We start from the raw sequence: 6,000 nt of genomic DNA on the forward strand, positions 1-6,000 counted from the left end.
AAAGGCATTTTAAATTATGCTGATTACACCACTAACTTGTGCCTTCTGATATATGTAAATTGTGGAGTAAAACAATGCTACACATTACAAATGTTTGATGCATTTATATATATATATATATATATATATATATATATATATATATATATATATAGAGGGAAACATTCCATGTGGGAAAAATATATCTAAAAACAAAGATGATGTAACTTACCAAACGAAAGTGTTGGCATGTTTATAGACACACAAACAAACGCAAACACACACACAAAATTCAAGCTTTCACAACCAACGGTTGCTTCATCAGGAAAGAGGGAAGGAGAGGGAAAGACGAAAGGATGTGTGTTTTAAGGGAGAGGGTAAGGAGTCATTCCAATCCCGGGAGCGGAAAGACTTACCTTAGCGGGAAAAAAGGACAGGTACACACTCACACACACACACACACACACACACACACACACACACACACACACACACACACACACACACACACTCTGCGGATGGATGTGTGTGTGTGTGTGTGTGTGTGTGTGTGTGTGTGTGTGTGTGTGTGTGTGGGCGCGCGCGCGCGCGCGCGCGTGCGCGCGGGTGTATACCTGTCCTTTTTTCCCCCTAAGGTAAGTCTTTCCGCTCCCGGGATTGGAATGACTCCTTACCCTCTCCCTTAAAACACACATCCTTTCGTCTTTCCCTCTCCTTCCCTCTTTCCTGATGAAGCAACCATTGGTTGCGAAAGCTTGAATTTTGTGTGTGTGTTTGTGTATGTTTGTGTGTCTATCAACATGCCAACACTTTCGTTTGGTAAGTTACATCATCTTTGCATGCCTCTTCAGGAAAAGCTGATCCATTACCTTATGAAATATATTTTGTGAGATGTGCTCCTCAGCACTAACATATTTGAAGAAATTCATGTTACCATGAAGACAACTATTCTAGTAAATAATGGTTAATTAATGACAATTTTTGTGGGACGTACCATTTTCAACTCAACGTAAAAATACTTTGTAATAAAAATATATTGTTAGAATAGTTTAATTCATAAAACAGCATATCCAAGATAACAGTTGTCTTTGTCAATACAATTTATGTCAAAACCTGCTGAAATGTTGTCATGTATGTATGTTTGTTGTCAGCATCTACATCTCTATTAACATAGATCTGTCATAGTTGTACAGCGTACATCAATGGGTCTAACATTTGCAAGTGGACCACTGACTAATCTTATGTACTTTAGTTATATGAGTGAATGAATTTTGATGAAGTGTTCTTCATTGTTCTGACCTGTTGGCAACATCTTACATCATTCAGAGAGGCTTTAAAAGACCAGGAGATGCTTCTCTTGACTTCTAAATAAGGTATGAAGTAGGAGAACATTGGATATCAAATATGTAGGGGAAATATATGATGTGCAAACAAAATCGCAATTTCATATGAGAGGAATGGCAAATAAAGTGGTGTCCATTACTCTTACATATATAGTTAGGTGACAAGTCATGTAATAGCGATATACACATATACAGATGACAGTAGTATAAATATTATGAAAAGAAAAGTTTCTACTCACCATATAGCGGAGACTCTCACAATTAAAGCTTTCGGCCATTGAGGCCTTCATTGGCAATTGATGACAGACACACATACACACGCGGACACTCACACAAACACAACTCGCACACACGACTGCAGTCGCAGGCAACTGAAACCACACTGACAGTAGTATCATGAACACAAGGTATAAAATGGCAGTGCATTTCCAGCACTGTAGTTGTACTCAGGTGACTCATGTGAAAAAGTTTACAATGTGATTATTACCACACAATGGGAACTAACAGACTTTGAGCGCAGAATGGTAGTTGGAGTTGGACACATGGGACATTCCATTTTGGAAATCATTAGCAAATTTGATATTCTGTGGTCCACAGTGTTGAGAGTATGCTGAGAATACAAAATTTCAGGCATTACCTGTGAACATTGACAATGCAGTGGCTGACAGCCTTCACTTAATGACTGAGAGCAGTGGCATTTCCATAGAGTTGTTGGTACTAACAGACAAGCAACACTGCATGAAATAACCACAGAAATTGATGTGGGATTTTTGACAAACATGCAAGCTAGTAGTGGTTCCATAATGGTGTGGGCTGTGTTTACATGGAATGAATAGACTGGGTCCTCTGGATGTTCGGCTACTTTGGAGACCATTTACAGCCATTCATGGATATCACATACTCTAACAATGGTGGAATTTGTATGGATTGAAACACGCCATGTCACCAGGCCACAATTGTTCATGATTGGCTTGAAGGACAGTTCAAGCAAATGGTATGGGCACCCAGATTGTCTGTCGTGAATCCTATAGAACGTGTATGGGATGTAATCGAGAGGTCAGTTCGTGCACAAAATCCTGCACTAGCAACACATTCTCAATTATGAATGACTATTGAGCAGCATGGGTCAATTTTTCTGCAGGGTACTTCCAACGACTTGTTGAGTGCATGCCGCATTGAGTTGCTGCACTACGCCAGGGAGGTGGAGGTCCGACACGATATTAAGAGGTATCCCATGACTTTTGTCACCTCAGTGTACATTCTTATCACTTCCAGACACCCACAAGAAACTAAAATTAAAATTTATTTTTCCATTTTGAATTATTGCAAATTATGTAACTGAATATGGTACGTATAAAATTTATTTTCATTGCATTCAGCAGAGAATAAACATTATGTGTAATTCTAGTGTCCCAGATACATTCAAACATCAGCAAATGTGGATTAACATGTAGTACAGAGCTTCACAACATACGTGCTCGCGGGAGAACAGTTGTTCACAAACATACGTGGAACCGAACATTGATATTATTGTAGCCGCCAGTTTGTGCAAACGAGGAAATCTATCCTGAGGGAAGTGTCTGTAGAATTCCAAAATGTTTTTCTTGTTCTGAAATTTGTCTCTGTATTCTCTGTCACACTGCAGGTCAATAATTTCTAGTTGCAGCTCAGGACGAATCTCTTCAATATTCGCTGAATATGGAGAGGAGAACAGATCAAAATCACTGTCTAGTGCTGTCAGATCTTGAAAGCGTTGATCAAATTCTTCCTTAAGGGCAACTAAACTATGTGAATAACGTTCACAGTCTTTGTGAACATCTTGCATGGATGATAATTTAGGAAAATGAGCTAGATTTACTGTTTCCAGCTGACTCATCCAAAGCGCCAATTTCATTTTAAAAGCTCATATTCGATCTATGAAACGAGTAATTAGCAGATCTTTACCTTGTAGTGAAATATTCAAAGCATTCAGATGGCTAGTTAAATCTGCTAAGAACGCGAGATCACATTTCCATGAAGGCTCTTTCAATTCAGGAACACACATGTTATTTATTTCCATGAACATATTTATCTCATTTGATAGGCAAAAAAATCGATTTAATAATTCGCCACGACTAAGCCAGCGGAGCTCGCTGTAATAAGGCAGGCTACCATACTGGCTTTCTACATCCTCAAGAAAGCTTTTAAATTGCCTGTGTTGTAGCCCATGCTTCATTATATAATTGGTTGTACGAACAACAACACTCATCACATTTTTTAGAGTGATACTCTTTGCACATAAGTTTTCCTGGTGGATCACACAATGAACGCCCCTTGTTTCATTCGGCACGGTCAGTTTTTGCATTTTCTCCTTCAACAGCGCAACGAAACATGATTTTTTCCCTGTCACCGCTGGTGCACCGTCTGTAGACACTGAAACTAAAGAATTCTACGACAATTCTATATTTTCAACACTTTCTTCAACACGACTTAAAAATCACCGCCGGTTGTAGCGTTCTTCATAGCTACTACATCGAGGAGCTCTTCACTCACCTGAAGATCTCTGTTAACACCTCTAATAAATATGGCACGCTGCGCTGTTCCAAGGAAAGGCTGTTGGGGAAAGGCGCCTTACATGGTGCATCGGGTCCATCGTGCATTGAGATCTTTAGCCCACTTTCTCATCGTCATATTTCAGTCCCACTTCCTGGGTGTGTTTTGCAACATGCACTATGCAGTGTCACTTTCTGTGTCAAAGATAACCATGGACTTCTTTGCATCTGATATCCAGCACGGTAGCCAGTCCATTGTGGTGGGGCCGCCATGTACCCTGTTGGTTGTAGCCCCCAACCACACAGGGATCGCTCTGCTGATGCCTGCGGCGTTAACTCCCCACATATGCCAAGGGTCAGATGCCCAACCCCCTACGGCAGTGGGACTCCCAGCAATGAGCATCCTGCGAGGTGGTCTTTGCTGCAGCTGGGTGACACCTGTTGGGAGGGCCCCTGGTTGGAGTGGGTGGCATCAGGGCAAATGACACGTGGTGAAGCACAGTCCATCATCTCGTGCTGGTAGTGAATCACCAGCAGTCTCTATGCGTTCATGAGCTCCGTTCAATGCACACAAGTATGATCCCAAATCATTCCCATCCCTGGACACACCATGGGTGGAACGTCAGTCTAAGGATGGCAGTGGATCTTATTCGCCCCTTTACCTTGTATGTTCGAGAGATGATGGGGAATCTTTCATAACAATGAAGCCTCAGTTTTTTCTTGAGCATTTAGAGGACAAGTTTGGGGAGGTGGAGGGCTTGTCCAAAATAAGATCTGGTCAGTCTTAATCAAAACAGCATCCTCTGACCAGCCATGGGCGTTACTCACATGTGACGAGCTGGGGAATGTTTTTGCAACCATCAGAGCTTAAATATGGTCCATGGTATCATATTTGTACATTTCGTCCAGCGTGTCCTCCGGGGTTTGAGGGATAATCAGGTTGCCACAAGTACCTTCATCTTGGCCTTCGAGGGTGATACATTGCCCAAGAAGGTCAAGGTGACGGTCTAGGGCTCTGATGTAAAGCCCTAAATCCCTCCCTCGATGCAGTGCTTTAAGTGCTGGAAGATCGGCCGTATGTCTTCCCTCTGTACTTCCTGCATCACATGTTGAGATTGTGGACGCCCATCACATCCCAATAATCCATGTGCCCTGCCTCCCATCTGTGTCAACTGCAGAGAGCACCATTCACCTTGCTCGCCAGACTGCAGGATTCTCCAGAAGGAAAAAAAGATCATGGACTACAAGACCCTGGACTGACTGACCTACATTGAGGCTAAGAGAAAATTTGAACACCTGCATCCTGTACATATGACATCGTCTTACGCCGCCACTACAACAGTTCTGGCACCATCAGCTCCACCAACGCCAGTCACCTCTCAGAGCCAGAAGACAGCGCCTGCCCCCTTGATGGCGTGGTGCATTTCTCTCCCTGTTGCTCCCACACCACTTACTTCAGGAGCAACACTCCCCCCAACCATCAGGGACGTCCGTCCGCACTTCTAAGCCGGAGAATCGTAAGTCTTCTTTGGCTTCTCTCGCTAGGAAGGGGTCCCTTGGGTCACTCCCTTCCCTGATTTCTGCTAGTGGGAAAGATGACACCTGACAGTGGCTGAAGAGCTCAAAAGTAGCTGGTCGTAGTGCTTCATGCTCATCCTCAGTCCTGGAGACTGAGCCAGTGAAGTCCACCCAGCCAGGGAAACCCAAGGAGCAGTGAGAGAAATCCAAAAAGAAGCTCCCTAAGACCAAGGAAATTGCGGTGGCACCCACACCACCGCTACCTACAAGCTCTAAGTCTGAGGATGGGGTGAAGATTCTGGCGTCTGCTGAGGACCTAGATCTCACCAGACACTCAGACACAATGGATATAGACTGCTCAGGCAATAAGTCGGTGGCAGCAGGTGACTCTGTGGCGTAAACTCTCTTATTGAATGTTCCATGCCTTCCCAGTCTCACTATGACGTCATCCTACAGTGAAATTTCGGCGGTTTTTTCCATCACCTGGATGAGCTGCAGCAACTGTTAAGCTTTGCACCTGCTATCTGCATTGCCCTCCAGGAAACCTGGTTCCCCGCAATGCGGACCCCTGCTATAAGGGGTATTACAGGAACCGTAGCGACTATAATCGAGTCTCAGGTGGAGTTTGC

Source organism: Schistocerca serialis, chromosome 3 (genome assembly GCF_023864345.2).
Source record: "Schistocerca serialis cubense isolate TAMUIC-IGC-003099 chromosome 3, iqSchSeri2.2, whole genome shotgun sequence".
Taxonomy (NCBI): domain Eukaryota; kingdom Metazoa; phylum Arthropoda; class Insecta; order Orthoptera; family Acrididae; genus Schistocerca; species Schistocerca serialis.